Source organism: Protopterus annectens, chromosome 8.part1, assembly GCF_019279795.1.
Source record: "Protopterus annectens isolate FY-2018-M chromosome 8.part1, PAN1.0, whole genome shotgun sequence".
NCBI lineage: Eukaryota > Metazoa > Chordata > Ceratodontiformes > Protopteridae > Protopterus > Protopterus annectens.
The window spans coordinates 401,871,711-401,891,207 of record NC_056742.1 but is presented as its reverse complement, the minus strand read 5'-3'; the positions used below and the strand labels follow the sequence as shown (position 1 = coordinate 401,891,207).

The 19,497-nt window shown below is 38.9% G+C and overlaps 1 protein-coding gene across 1 annotated transcript in view; it reads left to right on the top strand.

Annotated features, from left to right (window-relative positions):
• LOC122810378 (plasmanylethanolamine desaturase-like) overlaps positions 1–19,497 on the top strand; it is a 1,738,026-nt gene that overhangs the window by 1,160,007 nt on the left and 558,522 nt on the right. The gene's annotated exons all lie outside the window — the stretch shown is intronic.

The following is a 19,497-nucleotide window of genomic DNA, read 5'->3' as shown; positions in this document are numbered from 1 at the left end:
AGCTGGATTCATTGTATAAAGTAGTAGTTGTGTAAATAAAATCATGAAGGTAGAGAGTCTTAGATTAAAGCATCGCAGACAGTAAAGTAAGGTGTGACTATGCTAATTAGTGGAGTAGGTTGAGACAGAAAAAGTTGGTTAGGTGGTAACAAATGGTAGAAGAACAATTAATGTTAGAGCCCTTGTCACTGAAATAAACCAACAAATCAGGAGCATAATTAAATCCACCATAGCCAAGTCTGAGGCCAAAATAAGATACCCGAGCCAAAGACAATTGTAAGGCATTTTTTACTTATGTTCATAATCTCGAAAGCACAATACAGCAGTGTGATGAGCTGATTGTGAACGATGTTATCTACAGTGAGGCTGAAGATGTAACTAACTAACCTGCTGGCTGATAAATTTAGCTCTAACTTTATCCCACTCTTTCCTCCATCTGTACCTTAAGTTACACCTGAAACTAGCTCACCTCCAGCTATCACACAAGACCAAGTCGTAAAAGAGCTATCCAAAGCTAAAAACACTGCATTGATGTGTCCTGACAATATCCCTGGATGCATCTTGAATAACATGAAACATGATTTAGTCACACTCCTAACAACACTCTTTAATCTTGGTCTCCATACAAGATGAATGGAGAACAGCTATAGAAATTCCCCTGCATATGGGAAGCCCTTCAACAGACCCAGGCAATTTCAGACTCATAAGTTGGAGCAGCCTCATTTTCAAAGCCATGGAATGACTTTTCATGGAATTAATCAATCAGGACATAAGGGACCTCTAAACACTGGACCTGTCTCAGATTAGATTCATTGAGGGCAGGTTATGCTTACTCAACCTGGTGGATTTTTTGAAAAGGTCACCAAGTAAAGGATGAAGACAAAACTGTACACACCACATACCCTGACCTGGCCAAAGCTTTTTACACAATTCCCAAGTCAGGCAAAATAGACTAAAGCTAAATAAACTGGAAAAAGTCCCCTTTGTCATCTGCTGAATTGTCAAATGTTTCACAGATAAATTGCAGATAATCAAAGTAGGGGAAGTTACTCCACAAAGAAACGAATCACCAGTGGTTCTCCCAGGTCTCTGCTGGGATCTCTCCTGTTTGGCATCTACTTTTTTGAAGTAAAAGACATACCAAGGGGCTCTAAATGACTAAGTTTGCAGATGACTACAAGCTAAAAGCAGTCACTGCATCCCCAAATTACTTATCCACCCTGCAGGAAGGTTTATCTCAAACAGCTGGTATTAAAATTATGGACTGAAACAAAATGCCAAAAACTGCATTATTGTATTCTTTGGGAAGCCATCTACCCCAGGGAACTATCATATTGGCAATACACCTCAGAGATTTGACCTAGTTGTTTTGGATTTGGGAACTCACATGGGCAGTTGACTAACATTTGACCAAAATGTGTCTATTGTTTTAAGAAAGTTCTTATATACTGCACAGCTTATAAACAAAAGGATTGTGTCTAGATCAAGGGGTGTCATTGTTCCCCTTTTCTTAGCTTTCATTAGGCCAATCATTGAATGCAATGTCCCCTTTGGCATGTATCAGTCCAGGCATATACAACAAATGGAATGTCCACAAAGATACCTTACTAAAAGCATACAAGGCCCAAACAACATGTCCTACATGGACCAAATCAAAGCCCGTGCTATGCTCGGTATTCTAAAACTGCTAATAGGTGACCTGTGTCTGGCATACAGTGCATCCTCCAACTGCATTACTGATGAATTTACTGCACATCAGCAAATCAAATGGCAACAGAAATACTCAGCCTAGGGATCTAAACCTCTTCTGCAACATCAACAGAACATTTTGGAGGGACAGCTATATCTCACATTGGATACCATTGGCGAGACAGGTATACCTCATATTGGATACCAGTGCTCTGGAACAGACTCTCCATCCACGTAAAACAAAGCTCATCCCTGTCTGTATTCAAGTGCAGCTTGGATCTGTAGATGGGTAGTAGAACATTTAGTACAGGACTGCCCCCTGTATCACTAATAGGCAGATGCCGCTCCTAAATGCTTTACCCCATGCATGGGTCCTCTCAAGTTATCTGTGGTATGATCCCAGTTATTCTCACTGGGAGTAATATATAATTATTGACCATGGATAGGTAAGGCCAATCTATAACCAAATGGGACAGGTTATTTTGAACAAGGCCAATCTATAACAAAGTGAGATAGGTTATTTTGAGCACTAAAAAGTAAATTGGTTAGGATTAAAATGGTCCACTAGGACAGATGGTTTAGTATTTACATAAGAAACTGTGAACCTGTGAATATTCTTATTGGTGCGGGTTGTAATTAGACACGTTTTGTGAGTTCATGTGGACATGGTGGGGGTGGGGGTGTTGGGGGGGTAGGTTAAAAGAGCAAAGTGAATCCGAGTAGAGTGAGGATGAATGGAGTGGGCTCACACCCAAGACAACAGATTGCACCAAAAACAATCCTTGTCATTTTGTGCCTATATTGATGTGCTGACGTCTACAAATAGCTCTCACTGTGTTAGAGCAAGAGATCTGGACAAAGCCATAAAAGTGGCAAAGGCCCAATAATAGGGACAATTTTTAAATAGTGCTCTTACAAACTTACAAAGCTGATAGTATAACAGGTTTTGCATTAGCATGGATTTTCCGATGGGTATGAAATGTGAAACTCAAATGCCTGTCATTACTTTCTAACTTCAGTCTTGAATGATTTGCCACAAAACCATAATTTTATGAAAAACAGTCCAAAAAGTTTGCTTAGAGGTAGTGTCGTCAGAAGGCTTAGCCTTGTGTGGCCTGTCTCTATCTTTATCTCTGCGTTTTTTCAAATGTCGACAGATTGTTGGCTGATGGACACCATATCAGAATTTGAAGATGGAACACGAAAATAATGTCTACAAAAAGGGCTCTACGGCAAATGGTTCTCGCATTAATGAGGGCGCAGAACCGGCAACGAGGGAAGTCATGGTCTAGGCCTAAATAAGTGATGCAGTAAGAATGGAAGTCTCTGTGTGGGATCAGCTTTCCACAGGCGAGACAATTGTTAACTTTTTTGGACATCAGTTAGAGCAAGAAAAAAGGTTCCCCAAAGGGGTACTTAGCTTTAGACATTTTCTGCTGAAATTCAACTTCTGGTAGCGACTGACCAGCACTCGTGTGAACTGCTTCTGCTGCGGGCTCCACAGCAAGAAATATAGTAAAAAATAAACAACAACACGACTCAGAACGGTACAATAAAAGCAGGTAAATAAAAATAAAATAAAAGTACTGAGCCTGGAAGGCTTAAAATAAAACCAGTTTTTAATGCACAAGAGAAAGCTTACTTTGTTGTAGTTTGTTCTTTTGTGTATTAAAAACTGGTTTTATTTTAAGTCTTGCAGGCTCGGTACTTTTATTTTTATTTTTATTTATCCACAGCAAGAAAGACTGATGTAATGACGTCGGCTGCCTTGCTTTATAGCATTGACGATCTAACGTCAGACTACAGGCGACGGCAGCTGGCGCACAAAAACATTGACTCTGGTATTCGGGCCGACAGAGGGCTACCACATCAGGGGTAACCCACAGGTGATGACTGCAACAGTGAAACACGAAGAACATCAATGGTAATAACTCTGATGCAGGTAATCTTGTGAAGTGATGGGCTAATGAATTCTCATATGAAGGAGGAATGGAAGATGCAGGATGCAGATGAAGAACATATTTCTCAGGAAGATATTCTGGAACTTTCTGTAGAATGCCTGCAGAAAACAGAGATCATAGAATGTGCCTTCAGTTTAGAGGAAAATGATCTAAAGAAAGAGTTGCTTGATTTAATAGAGATGGATAGACATATTAACATTGATAAAAGGGGTCTATATTAGTTTGTCAAAAGATGTAAATCAGAGAAGCAAATTTCGACTGTTTAGTGTCGATGGAGAGGTGTTCAATGGAGATGTCTTTCGACAAACTAATATAGACCCGATAGAAGAAAGAGATTACAGAAAGTAAACAAGACTCAAAATGTCACAAGTCTGGTAAAACAGATGAACACAGTAATCAAGACTATTAATATAAATTAATGTGATATAACAGATGTAAACAGGATATATTACTTTGCATTTAAAATAATAACAAATAAAGTTGTTCCACAAAAATGCACAGCAATAAGAGAAAGAAAAGGAAGAAATAAAATGTTATAATGGAAACATCAACTAGAGAAAACTATAAAGCAATTAAGTCAAGTGTCACTGTTAGACAAATATATTAGAGGGAACAGATTAAAAAAAATACTTAGAAATATGAAGATGGTAAAAGCAATGTCCAATATCAGAACAGACCAGGCTCTATCATACACTATTGCAAATAATATACCAGAGATATCATCACAGGCAGAAACAACTTAAAAGAAATGCAGATAAATGTAAAGAAGAAGTACAAGACAAACAATTCATTGATAGTCCAAAAATATTTTATAGAGAATTGGGGAAACAAAGCAAAAGGAATAGCACCACCACCACCATAACACACATTTTGGAGAGATATTTATGAAGACCCTGTAGAACATAACAAAGATGCTTAATGGACAGAAAAAATAAAAGAAACAGCAAGGAGTTCAAATTTAGAAGATATGAAGTGGGATGAAGTAAAGGCAAAAGAAATTGAAACAAAACTAAGAAAAACTCCTAATTGGAAAACCCAAGGCCCGGGTGCAATATCTAACTTTTGGCTAAATGTATTAACATCTTTACACAAAGATTTAGCCCTGAGTAAGAACTACTTACATGCACATCCCCAAAAGATACCAGTCTGGTTAATGAAAGGTAAAATGATACTCCTCCACCCGCTGGACACCCCTGCTATAGACCAATAACTTATCTTCTGATGATATACAAATTATATATTGGAAATGATGCAGAGAGAGTTTATAGTCATTTAGAAAAAAATAATTATGGCAGTAGAACAAAAGGGTAACAAAATGAAGTCATATGGAAAAAGGATCACTTGTTAGATTTTATAATTCTCTATTATGGCTTTATTTAAGTGTGGCATGAATAGATTACAAAACAGCATTTGACAGCATGCCACATTCATGGATAAAGGAGTGCTTACGGATATACAAAATACACCCTATATTGATCAATTAAATTACAGTGAACATGAAACAGTGACAAACCACTATGCAGCTAAGCCGTGATAAAGGAAGAATTATTATTACAGGGATAAACATTCAAAGGGGGATATTCCACAGGATGACTCTGTCATCGCTCCTCTTTTGCCTTGCCCTTAAACTATTAAACTGTCTACTTAACAGACTAGGTCATGGTTACAATATGGCTTCCAGAAAACAATCAAGTGTAAAGACTTGTTATCTTTTTATGGATGACTTAAAACTGCATAGTCCATTAGATGAGAAGTGGAAAGCACAAAGTCAAGTGGTTAAAACTTTCTCAGATGACATAAGAATGTACAAAAGTAACATTTAAAGCAGAAAAGCTGTAGCACCAAGAAAATATCAGTCTGAGACATGAACATGATATAAAATAACTTGAACAGGAGGGAGTGCATAAATATTTGGTAATTAATGAAAGATACACAATAGAATTTGAACAAATGTGAGCAAAACTCAGTAAGGAATATTTTAGAAGACTAAAACTAATATTGAGAACAACCCCGATATCTAGGAACAAAGTCCAAACTATAAACCATTTTGCTCTTCCTGTTTTAACCTACAGTTTTTGGGTGACTAATTGGCCCTGACAGGTATTGGATCAGTTGGACAGGAAAACAAGAAAAATGCTTCATGCATATATAATCTTGGTATAAACTGTATGGGGTTCCTCAAACTTAATTACCTGTATAGATCTACAATCATGGAACTGTATACATATCTGCTGACTTCACCAAACCCAAATATAGTGAAGGTTTTAAAGCATGTAGAAAACAAGTCTAAGATACTTCCCTACTTAATTTAGTACATGCATATCAGGGAATGGAAATCAAACCAGAAATATAAAAAAATCAGGCAGCAACAGAATGCGCCAAAAAAACAAAAGAAAGAATTTAAGGAGAAAGATCAGATGACAAGGCAAGAAATGAGAAAGAGGCATAAATTCCTTCTCTTGCTCTTGGCTGCTGTGCATCCCAGGCTTCAGCGTTCTTATCCATTTTAATTAACCTGCACGTCCTGAAGTAGGATTGCAGAACCTGCCATACCTGACGACCTTGAATCCTTAATTTAAAATACAGCCTGCTGTCTCTTCCTATGTTGAGGAATTGAGAATATCTTCTCCCTGAACTCATCCCCTTAAGGATACATGAAATTAACCTGCACGTCCTGAAGTAGGATTGGAGAACCTGCCATACCTGACGACCTTGAATCCTTAATTTAAAATACAGCCTGCTGTCTCTTCCTATGTTGAGGAATTGAGACCATCTTCTCCCTGAACTCATCCCCTTAAGGTACATGAAATTAACCTGCACGTCCTGAAGTAGGATTGGAGAACCTGCCATACCTGACTACCTTGAATCCTTAATTTAAAATACAGCCTGCTGTCTCTTCCTATGTTGAGGAATTGAGACCATCTTCTCCCTGAACTCATCCCCTTAAGGATACATGAAATTAACCTGCACGTCCTGAAGTAGGATTGGAGAACCTGCCATACCTGACTACCTTGAATCCTTAATTTAAAATACAGCCTGCTGTCTCTTCCTATGTTGAAGAATTGAGACCATCTTCTCCCTGAACTCATCCCCATAAGGATACATGAAATTAACCTGCACATCCTGAAGTAGGATTGGAGAACCTGCCATACCTGACGACCTTGAATCCTTAATTTAAAATACAGCCTGTTGTCTCTTCCTATGTTGAGGAATTGAGACCATCTTCTCCCTGAACTCATCCCCTTAAGGATACATGAAATTAACCTGCACGTCCTGAAGTAGGATTGGAGAACCTGCCATACCTGACAACCTTGAATCCTTAATTTAAAATACAGACTGCTGTCTCTTCCTATGTTGATGAATTAAGACCATCTTCTCCCTGAACTCATCCTCTTAAGGATACATGAAATTAACATGCACATCCTGAAGTAGGATTGGAGAACCTGCCATACCTGACGACATTGAATCCTTAACTTAAAATACAGCCTGCTGTCTCTTCCTGTGTTGAGGAATTGAGACCATCTTCTCCCTGAACTCATCCCCTTAAGGATAAATGAAAGTATGTCATTTGCTGTATGCTAAGCCATCTTTTTAAACAATTAAGTGCAAAGTACCCTTCCTTGCCAGGATAGCCAGCAGCCACACTCCTTTCTACTTCTCTACCTCCATTCCTTCCACTTTCATAGTGTCTGTAATTAACTGCACTTACAATCTCCCTCCTGTACTCCTCGGACCCCTTTCTCACTCCAGGTGCTACTGGAGCAGTATAGTTTTTTGCCCACTTGATGGCACCCTTCCCCTGAAATTTTTACCTGGTATATATAACCAACTTGCTTCAACTTGAGTTTTTTCTTAGGACACTATTTTTCTTTTTTAGACTCTCCCTTCCTAGCTCTACTTAGGTCCTACTCTACCCCTCTAATTTCACCATAACTGACATAGCTATCCTTACCCCTCATACTTCCCTTTGTCCTCTACCATCTTAACCTTCCTTATTCTACACTTACCTTAGCAGTCAGCATCTCACTGATTGTTTTTACAGCCTTTGTTTTCCTTCACTTTGCTGTTCCCGCTCCATTCACCCTGCGGGCTCACTCTGCTCCCCTACCCTACCGCCAATTCTCACCCACCCCCAGTAACCCTTAACTTATACTCACCTAACCCCTCCTACTTCCTCTCTACCTTTTACACTCCACCCCTTTTGCCACCACCCACTTCCTACTCCCTCCCCTACATACCTTCTATCACCACACCCTTCCCTTCCATTTTAATAAGGCTATACCTACTCTTATACCTTTCCAACACTATGTATCCACCTTATCAAATCCTCAACATGCCTACTAAACATACATCCTTCTCAATGCTACTATTACTGCTTCTGAACCTTACTTACATCCAATACCTTACCCAGCCCAACACCATATCCCACACACCATTCCATCATACAACCAACTCACTCCCCACTCCACACTTACACTCACTTACCTCAATATACCCTGACCTCTATCCCTTTAAGAACCATCTACTTTTTCGCTACAAGCTACCCAATCTATATAATATCTCTAGCCCCCCTCTTACCTCCAAAACCTTTACTAATCCAGCAAGACACATCCTAGAAGCAAAGCAATCCAAATACATCTTTAGCATACTCCAACATCTAACAACCATACTACTATCTGGAGATACACACCCTAACCCCAGCCCAAACACTACTCCCTCTACATCCAAATCAATCCTTCTAGCTTCTCTAAATGCCCAAAGCGTAGCTAACACAATTCCAAACCTGCATGCCTGGCTTCCTCACAATAAACCTGACATCTTAGCTATCTCAGAAACCTGGTTAAAATCTCATATAAATGATGCAGAAATACTACCACATAACTACTCCATCATCAGAAATGACAGGGCCAACAAAAAGGGTGGCGGAGTAGCTCTACTCTATTCATCCTCCCTATCCATTACTCCCTATAATAAACCAATTCCCCACTTCACCAATGCAGAATTAATACTAGCTCTATTTCAATTAAATAAACACAAGCACATATGCATAGCCTCCCTTTACATTCCACCTGGAGACAACCTCTCAGTACATGAAGATATCCTCTCCTGGCTTTCTTCCAATATCAGTAATGAAACTATTTTCCTGGGTGACACTAACATTAACTGGTCCTCCATTCAGTCCCCTATACACCTTCTAAATATCAGCCTATATAATTACTCTCAGATCATCAACTCCATTACCAGACCCTCTAAAGACTTCTCCAGTGGTAGCACCCTAGACTGGATCTTAGTCTCTCACCACCACTACTACCCTGGAAGTGGGACTCTTCCTGATTCCCTCAACGACCACCTTCCCATCTTTACAAGGCGTCTTGCTTCTCCCTTACAAGTTACTCACAATCACATCACCACTCGCTACCTAAAGAACTTCAACCCTAAAACCTTCTCTAATTCCCTAAAATAACTTAATTGGAACCCTCTAAAAACTCTACCCTTGGAAAATGCTGTTGCACACTTTAATGAAACTTTCCTAAAAATACTAGATGTTTATGCCCCCACAAAAACCAAAAAAATAAGAAAAAAAACTGCCCCCTGGCTAAACAAAAACACACTACCCGTATAACTCCGAACAACACCAAAAGAAACCAATAACAGTCCCAGTCACAGAAATATGCACTGACCACGAAAATGTAACCACTTTCCTTTTATTTAAATGTTAAAATAACAGCAAAAACTGGTTGAGCGCTTTCATCTACTATGGTAGATTTCATCAGAACCATTACTAACAGCCATTATCCACATTATATATGGCCCTAAACCAATCAAAAACTAAAAGCGTGTATGCTATACAAACTAATTAAAATTTAAAGTGCTCAGTGCATGGTTCCACAATATCTACCTATCACTTTTTTCTTTTCTTTTTTATCACAATTAAAACTTGTGTTGAGACTGTTTGTCAAACATAATTGATATAAAGACACAATAATACATATTTACTGATAATACAAACAGTTCACATAATATATACAGTTATGTGTACAAAGTGTTAAAAATGTTAAAAATCTAGAAAGTCTGATATTTATACTGCTATATATATATATATATATATATATATATATATATATATATATACGGTCCCCAATAATGACCTGACCTATCATTACTTCTAACATGGCTTGTCTGAATGTTCCTTGTATTTGCTCTTCACCTATACTTCTCTAAAACTGACCTAATAGATATAGTATCATTAAGCCCTGGAAATTCAGAAGCATTAAGCTTAATTTGCCATCTTGTTTCCTTTTCTCTCAATGATAATTTTATATTCCCACCCCTAGGATTAGGTTTAATAGATTCTAATATACCAAAATCAAAGGAGCTGCAGATACTATTACCGTTGAGACGTCTCCATAATGCGTTATTTGTATCCTGCCTTTTTATTCTGTAGTAATGCTCATATAGTCTATTCCTCAGACATCTAACGATCATCCCTACATAATAACATGGACATTTTGTACACTTTGCCAGGTACACCACATGGGTTGTCCTGCAATTACCTTTTCGAAACCTTATAATTGTACTATGGGGATCTTCCAGAGTGATGGTCATAGCTGGTATAATATATTTACACTGATTACACCTCCCACATCTGGTTGTTCCCCTGTCTAGTTGTTTATAACTCGAACTCTTTTTCATCCCAAATCTTGTCGTAAGATTGTTACCATTTCTATATACAAATTTTGGTCCATCTCCCACTGTCTTATAAACACTATCATCTGTTTTTAAAATATTCCAATTATTCCGAATTATATTTTTGATGCCATTCACCTCTGGTGCATATTGTATTATACATGCTCTAGTAAAATCATTTGTTTGCAAAGGTCTATTATGTCCTAGTACACCACTATTCTCTCCGCCTAAAATTGGCTTATATTTTTTCCCCCATTCTTTCTTAATGTATTCTGTGATGTCCATAATAATTTCCTTCGGGTATCCTCATGCCTCAAACATTTTACTTATATTATCCATTTCTAACACCATGTCGGAGTACTGGGAGGTCATTCTGGCAGCTCGAATACATTGCCCTTTTATTATACTCCTCTTTTGGTGTAGGGGATGACAGCTTGTAAACTCTAAATAATCATTACTAAAAGTTTCTTTCCTAAATAAATCGGACTTAAATCCATGGTCAACTATTGTAATTCTGGTGTCCAAAAATGCTATACTCTTCTTGTCCATATTAAATGTAAACCATAAATAATTACATCTGGTATTGAGATAAGTTATAAATTCATTGATGGTACTTCCATTTTCCCTCCACACTACAAAGACATCGTCCAAAAATCTTAAGTAACATGCTATGTGAGATTTCCATTTACTTGATAGAATGAATTCTTCCTCCCAATTTAAGAGAAATAGATTGGCATACATGGGGGCACAAGCAGCCCCCATTGCTACTCCTTTACTTTGCCTATAGTATTCACCTTGAAACATAATATAATTGTGAGTCAAAACTACCTCCATAAAGTCCATTATTAGACTTATTTTGTCCCATTCCATATCACTATATTTCTGTATACTGTTTTGGAATCTGGTTAGTCCTTCCTCTAAAGGGATACTGGAAAAAAGATCGACAACATCGATAGTAATTAATGTACAATCATCAGTAATGTATTGATTATCCAATCTACCTAGAAAATCCCACGAGTCCTTCACAATATGACCAGTCTTTGTGTATAAGGTTTTTAACCAGCCATCCACTACTTTACCAAAAGGAAAAGTTTTAGCTTTACTCCCCGATATGATGGGTCGAAAAGGAGGTTCTAATATATTTTTGTGGACTTTGGGAATTCCAACTATAGTACTAATAATGGGCGAATCTTCCTTTAAAAATTCATATAAATTAATATTAATTCTGTTATCTAATAACATTTCTTCTAAAATTAAATCCACTTTATGATATCCAATGTTGACTTCATTAATAGATGTGACCTCATAATTACCTGAATTAAATAATATACTATTAATTTTGTTATTGTATTCATCAACATCGTATATTACTACTCCCCCTCCCTTGTCAGGCTTCATTATTCTTATATTATTACTAGCCTGAATTTGTCTCATTATTTCATATTCTTTATAACATAGATTGTGTTGATGTTTTATTCCTTTGTTCATGTATTTATATACCTCATTGAGAACAACTTTTTCATATATAGCCAAGGTATTGTTTAGGGGGGGTGTGAATATGCTTTTTTTCTTAAATTCATCCTTTTCTATTGTGTTTTTCCCTTTAAAATATACAGCTAAATTTAGCTTTCTTAAAAATGTTTTAAAATCTATAATATAATCCACTATATTACCACTGTTGTTAGGGATATATTTCATTCCTTTAGATAGCAGTTTAAAAAATTCCTTATTTAATTTAATCTGTGTATAGTTGTATATGCTGAAGTCTCCCATACTATAGTGTACATCACTATGTTTTATAATTTCATCATTTGTAATAATCTTTTTATTCACATGTAATTCCTTGTTCTTCCCCAACTGTTTCCTTGCCAGCTGTCTTGTCTCCTGTTCCACTTGTTGTTTTGGTCTCTCCACTTGCTTCCTTCTAAAAAACCTTTTGAATTATAAAACCCTCCATTTCTTCCAGTATTATGTGTATAGTGTTTTCCTTCATTCCCTTCGTTTATCAATTCATTTCTATCCACATTATTCGTATTTCTTGTGTTGGTACTAAACTTATACGCTTCACCCTTTTCATACTGTTGTAAATCTCTCCTCAGTTTTCTACATTTTCTGTCATACTGTTTGTTAATTTGATTTTCTACCCAAGTGAATTGTGCATTAAAACACATTTCAAATTCATCAGATAGTAGATCATTAGTAATAATTTGATCTAAACGTTCAATTTCAGACAGGAGACTACAAATTTTTCTGTCATTACATGATATTATGAATTTCATAAACGTAAAACCAAATTCATTAAACATTTTTGTACATTCATTCACCTTCTCGTCGTCCATCTCTATACCCATAGGCCATTTATAAAATCTCAGGCCCATGGGAACAATATTAGTATCCAAACATTTCTTTAAATATGTATTATCTAACTGGACACTTTTTAATACCTTGAGTTTTTTACCAAAATCATAAATAATGTCCTTAAGTGTTTTGTTGTCCACGTTATCATTATCAGTCTCAACATTTTCAGTTAATTTCTTTTTGTTACCATTAAAATCATAGCCGATTGCTAAGAAATTGATAGTGTTATATCTTTTTGGTCTTTCATTCAGTCCCCTATACACCTTCTAAATATCAACCTATATAATTACTCTCAGATCATCAACTCCATTACCAGACCCTCTAAAGACTTCTCCAGTGGTAGCACCCTAGACTGGATCTTAGTCTCTCACCGCCACTACTACCCTGAAAGTGGGACTCTTCATTATTTCCTCAACGACCACCTTCCCATCTTTACAAGGCGTCTTGCTTCTCCCTTACAAGTTACTCACAGTCACATCACCACTCACTACCTAAAGAACTTCAACCCTAAAACCCTAAAATAACTTAATTGGAACCCTCTAAAAACTCTACCCTTGGAAAATGCTGTTGCACACTTTAATGAAACTTTCCTAAAAATACTAGATGTTTATGCCCCCACAAAAACCAAAAAAATAAGACAAAAACTGCCCCCTGGCTAAACAAAAACACACTAACCGCCATGCACCTTAGAGACAAAGCCTGGGCACATCACCAAGGAAAGAAAACTCCCACGACCCTTAAGGAGTTCAAAGCACTCCGCAACAAAGTTAAAAAGCTTATCACCACAGACCGACAGAATTAATTCTCCGTACTTCAAAACAACCATAAAATCAATCCACAAAAATTCTGGAAAGGTATCACTACACTCCTAAAAGCCGGAACAACTGAAAACCCAAGCTCTGACCCTAATGCACAAGATATTGATCTGGCCACCCAATTCAACTCTTTTTTCATTGAATCTATTTTAAACTAACCTCATCCTTCTCTAACAACACTTCTCCCCCTAATCCTTCATCTCCTCTCTTGCCACCCTCTTCATCTCCACTCTCTCATTCCCTATCTTCTCAGCCACTGCCATTTTCAATAAAACCCATTCCTACTGCTATCATAAAAAAAACTCTTGCAAAAGCTAAAACCATGCACCAATGCCCCTGATAATATCCCCTCATCCTTCCTTAACGCAGCTGCCAAAGCCATTGCCTTTCCCATCAGCATCCTAATCAACTGCTCTATCCAAGAAGGAATCATACCCCAACTCTGGAAAAAGGCATTCATCATTCCCCTCCACAAAGGGGGCTATAATAACAATATTACTAACTTCCATCCCATCGCCATCCTCTCCCCCATCTCAAAACTCCTTGAAAAAATGTATCCATTTTCAACTCCTCCCCCATCTCTTAGACAATAACTTATTAACTCCCACCCAACACAGTTTTAGACCCAATCACAGCACTATGACAGCCCTCCTATCCTTCTTGGAGACTGTGAATTAAGCTAGGGACACTGGCTTGACTGTATCTACTCTCTTACTTGACCTCTCTAATGCCTTTGATACTATCTCTCACAACCTTCTTTTTACTAAACTATCTAACCTAAACATATCCCTCTCCTCTCTCAACTGGTTCACCAGCTACCTCTCTAACAGGCAACAAGCTTTCAAGTGGAAAAAAAACATCTCCCTCTTCTGCAACACTCCCACTGGTGTCCCCCAGGGCTCCATATTGGGTCCCCTCCTCTTCAATACATTCATAAATGGTTTCTTCCACTCAATCCCTTAAACTAACCTTATGCAATATGCAGATGATTCTACGATTATCTGTGCTGCCACATCCATCACCACTCTCTTAAAGCTGACTCAAGACACCTTCTCTACCACAGAACAGTGGATGAAAGACAATCATCTAGCACTCAATGCATCAAAAAACAAACTCATGCTATTTACCCCCTCCAAAACCAGCACCATAGACAGAAACCTATTCTCCATTACTAGCCAGAATAACACACCTCTTGAAGTGGTACCTGAAACCAAACTATTAGTGGTCCACATCGATGACCAGCTTAAATTCAAGTCCCATTTACAACTAAACATAAAGAAACCCACCAAAAACTTGGCATGCTCTACCGACGCAATAGATACCTCACTACATCTACTAAGCTCACTCTCTCTACTACATTTCTCATCCCTTTCCTCCTTTATGGTGCCCCTCTCCTTACAAACCTACAATCATCTCTCAAAACAAAACTGTCCTACTGTTATAATAAAATTGCCAAATTTGCCACTAGCCACAAATCATCAACCCATCACTGTGTATCTCTCCATAAACTAAACTGGCTAGAACTTCCCAACTATCTGACCTATACCCAGTTTACTTGTGCACACAAACTAATTTTTCACCCTTTCCTCTGTCCTTCCCTTTCCTCTTCCTTTAAAATACACCACCCAAAAATAATACTAAGATCTAACAACCAAAACCTAATACAACTGTACAAACCCCTCGACCCCCCCAGGACAAAACCTCCTATCCTTTTCTCTGGCACGCCTATGGAACTCCCTCCCTCCATCCGTACCACCACTAACCTCCCATCTAACACTGAAGTGGGAATGCTCCTGCTCCCACCCCACATAGCCTATTCCTCCCTTCATACAGGCACCGTCCCATATATTTCCATACATCAACTTCATACTTGCATTTAGCAAATACTAAGCCAATTGTAAATAACTTCTTATAATTCTCAAAATTGACTATTCCTTTACAAGAAACTGTATATTTACTAATGCAATGTTTTGTTTTACTAAATGTAATCTAAAAATGTATTTGTAACAGAAAAAAAAACTTGACTTGTCTTGAAATCAAAATGTATTTTGCAAATTAATGTAATCTTTGTTTTGTTTCAGAGCTTTTCTCCCCAGGACTCCATTGGAAACGGGTTCTTATTGGCCCAATGGACTATCCTGGTTAAGCAACTGCAAATAAATAAATAAATAAATAAATAAATAAATAAATAAATGTTGTAGCAAGTACAGAAAACTTCTGAAACAGCCTCATCTAATGTAAGAATGGTGAAGGACAGGTGAAATTAAATAAAGAGATGAAAGCTTAATACTGGTGGCCCAGGATAGTGGACAATGTAAATACTGGTTTACAAAGTCTATTGACCATGAAGGAGAAACAGACATAAGTTTTGTAAAACTGAATTGGAAACAGTCACACCTTGTTGATGGTTGAGATATACTTATGGCAGAACACTTGTATACTGAAAAGCATAATAATGTGGCAAGACTGTTACATTGGGGATTGTGCAAACATTACAAATATTGGAGTAGCTAACAAGCATCGGAAACATGAGCACAACAAAGCATTATAGAAAATGATGATGTTTATATCACATGTGATAACCTATTACCAACAATAAATGGCTGATTAGATGAATCAGATGCTGAAATCAAAACCGATGAAAGAAATATTAGCAGCCTCAGATTTACACATGATAACACTTGTAGCTGAATATGGAGAAGACTTGAACTTTCTGTTGATGAAGATGAAAGAGAAAGCGCAAAAGCTGGCTTCTTATTCAACATAAAAAACATAATAATAATAATAATAATAACAACAACAACAAGTAGATTGCCGTGAATAGAATTATGTCATCTAACCTCATCAGTTCTTAGCAAGTAGATGGGGGGGGGGTGAAATATTTTATTTTCCTGGTCTCAAAGATCACTGTAGATGTTGACTGAAACCAAGAAATTAAAAGATGCTTCCTTTTGGAATGAAAGCAAATCTAGATAAGATTTTAAACACCAAGTATATCACATTCTCATCAAAATTCCACAAAATTAAATTTATGATTTTTCCAGAAATGACACAACAGTGAGAACAATAAGGCTATGCATCAGAAATTCAATGCTGTGGAGATGAAAAAAAGTTTGCTAATTCCATGGATTGCAAGATCATCGATTCAGTTAATTAAAGAAATACATCCATGCTGTTTATCGGAAGGCCTGGCAGTTGAACTAAAGCTCAAATACTCAGAACAATTAAAAAACTACAACCACCCTGCTACAGGCCCCATGCTGCTTGTGTCTCTCTCCATAATCTTTCTGATGTTCTGATGAAGATTGAAGAAAAAGTGTTTATCAATTTATGTTAAATAAAACTGTGTGTTGTCCAGAAACCCTGGTGGTGCGTTTTTTGGTTTACTCATTACAATGTGGATATGACACCCTAGAAGCCTCTAGCAGGGTAGCAGTGACAGGATCTGTTATTAGAAGACATGCATGGCTGAAGGAACAACCTCCCTGATCATGTCAAGTCTAAACTTATTGATGCACCCCTAGATAAGGAACGCCTGTTTGGGGAAAAAGCAGAAGAGGTGCTTAAAGAGATGGAAGACAAAGCAAAATCTATGCAAACAGTAAAATATTCCTTTCAAGTTCAACCTCCCAGATTCAGCAAGAACTTTCCCTCTAGGCACTGGGCCTTCCCTGCACCTAGCAGACAGGGCCAAGGTAAGCCCCGCAAGGACAGGCCATCCAGGCCCCTATCCCAGGGCCAGCAAAGAAGCAAACAATGGACCACTTCCATCTGTAAGGCAGGGAGTTCTAAGCTAAGCTTCTATGGCAAGCACTCACAATGACTTTCCCTCCCCACTCTGCCCTCCTTTTGCTCATAAAAAACTAGGAGGAAGGCTCACCCTCTTCAAGGACAATTGGGTCTCTATAACCAAGAACCAATGGGTCTTAAAAATCATTTCTTAGGGATACAGATTCTCCTTCAGCGAACTCCCTATTCCAAGAGGGTACCCAGACCTGCCCCCAAACCAGTGGACAGAGGCATTGAAACAGGTCCAAACTCTAATATCCCAGGGGGGGGGGCAGTAGAATCTGTCCCTCCAGATCAAACAGGAAAAGTTCTTACTCCAGACTATTCCTTGTTCCCAGAAAAGAAGGCACTTGGTGCCCCATCCTGGATCTGTCCACACTGAACACCTCCTTGGTGGTCCCCAGATTCAAAATGCTAACCTTGCAGCAGCTCCTGCCTATGCTCACACAAAATGCCTGGCTTGTGACACTAGACCTAAAAGATGCCTACCTCCACATCCCCATCAGGGAATTGTGCAGAAAATTCCTGCACTTCAGAGCAGGCTATCAACACTTTCAGTTCTCTGCACTGCCCTTTGGCTTATCTACTGCTCTCAGAGTATTCCCCAAATGCTTGGCCCCGGCTATAGGATTCTGCAGACAGAGAAATATACAGATTTACCCTTACCTAGATGACTACCTCATTCAGGCGGACTGCAAAGAAAAGTTGCTGCAGGACCTTCTCTTTGTCAAATCACTCCTAACTTCCCTAGAGTTTACCATCAATGAGAAAAAAATCAAAGCAAAACCCCACCAGAAAAATTGTTTTCCTGGTAGCTGTGCTAGACTCAGCAACCCAAACGGCCTTCCTATCCCCAGAAAAGCAGTGCTTCCTACCTCTCTACTTCACCCAACTGGCTTCCAGAAGTCACCTCACTATGAGGAAATTCCTGCAAGCACTGGGATACATGGCATCTTGCATCCTTCTCGCCAGGCTTCACATGAGAAAACTTCAGTGGTACTTAAATAACCTTTGGTATCAGCACTCTCAGTCCTTAGAGACCACTCTCCCTCTGATCCCTTGTATAAGGGCCAAATTTCTCTGGTGGGCAGAGGCCTGTGCCATGAACAAGGGTCTTCCCTTCATCCTCTGCACTTCCGGCCACCACCAATGCCTCAGACATTGCTTGGGGTGCTCACCTAGCAAGCAGGTGTACCCAAAGCCTTTGGAATGTCCAGCAACTTCACTTGCACGTCAACCAGAAAGAAATGATGGCATTGCAAAAGGCTGTGACTTCGTTCCATCCCCATCTCAGGCCAGGGGTCCTTCTTACAAAAACAGACACTACCACAGTAACGTGGTACATCAACAAGCAAGGGGGGCACCCAATCTTACCCCCTGTGCAGGTTAGCCACGAGTCTCTGGCTTACAGCCACCTCCACAGGGCTACACCTAATTGCCCAATACTTACCAGGGATCAACAACACACTGGCTGACCACCTGAGCAGAAACTTACTGGACTCCCATGAATGTCAGCTCCACAGAGAAATCTTTCTGCAAATCACTCGGGAGTGGGGGACCCCAGAACTGGACCTCTTTACCTCGCACCTCAACCACCAGCTGCACAAATTCTGTACCAGGGTGTATCACCTCTTAGCATGGAAGGTGGATGCCTTGACCTTTCCCTGCAGCTCCCCCTTTGTGTACGCATACCTTCCTCTGCCCCTTATTCCCAAGGTTCTGATCAAAATAAGAGAGGAGAGACCAAAGGCCATCCTCATTGCTCCAGACCAGTGCAGACAGCATTGGTACCCATTATTATGCAGTCTGACCTTACAGCTCCCAAAGTTGCTTCCCCTGATGTCAGACTTCTTGACCCAGGAGAGGGGGAAGGTACTGCACCCAGACCTACAGACTCTCAAACTTTCAGCATGGCTTATACATTAAAAACTAACAAGGAAGTCATATACAGGAAAATGGAAAAGATTCTGCTCCTGGAAACAATCAAAAGGGGGCAGTACCTCCCAACCTTCCATCCCTCTCATTCTGGATTACCTAGCAGAGTTGCTCAATAACCCCTCCTTTATGTCCAAGGTGATATCTGATGTGACCCTTAACCAGGCCATACACCTTTCCACCTTCTTTCCCAACCCTCAAAGCAAGGGGGGAAGAATTCTACACTCACTAGACATGCAGAGACACCTCAGATACTATCTGGA